Consider the following 457-nt stretch of genomic DNA (forward strand, 5'->3'; position numbering starts at 1 on the left):
TTACTCTGGGCCCTGAATCTCCTTTCTCTCCTCTGGGACCAGACACACCAACACCAACTTCCCCCTGGCAACACAAATCATATATATACCCTTCAAAAAATCCATTCAACATTTGAGCAGACAAAATATGTGTTGGCTTAGATAGTCACCTTGTCCCCTTTCACCCCGACGGTACCAGGAGAGCCCTAGAAAACAAGATATTGATCATATAAAATCATACATTTTATCTCTTCCTGTTCTTCTCTCTCATTCTCAGACAGATTACCGTTTCAAAAACTTCATTTAACAGTGCATCAAACAGTCTCAAGCAACTATCCACAGGTCAGGCAGGATCAATATTTAAGGCTAAATATAGTAACTCTTGGCTGAACCTAGCTACTTCTCACAGTGTAATAAAACCATGACTTAAACTCACCGCTTGTCCAGGAGGACCAGGAGCTCCAACATTTCCTCCACG

General features: G+C 42.0%; 1 long non-coding RNA gene across 1 annotated transcript; it reads right to left on the bottom strand.

The window, feature by feature from the left end:
• Positions 1-3: 3 nt before the first annotated feature.
• On the bottom strand, positions 4-457 carry LOC111650739 (uncharacterized). The gene is made up of 3 exons (XR_002760447.2): positions 416-457; positions 150-185; positions 4-64 (listed from the first exon to the last, which is right to left on the bottom strand). It is a non-coding gene; the product is annotated as an uncharacterized LOC111650739 (long non-coding RNA).

The sequence above is a fragment of the Seriola lalandi genome, unplaced genomic scaffold (assembly GCF_002814215.2).
Source record: "Seriola lalandi dorsalis isolate HSWRI2012SDOR001 ecotype SW California unplaced genomic scaffold, Sedor1 jcf7180001969497, whole genome shotgun sequence".
NCBI lineage: Eukaryota > Metazoa > Chordata > Actinopteri > Carangiformes > Carangidae > Seriola > Seriola lalandi.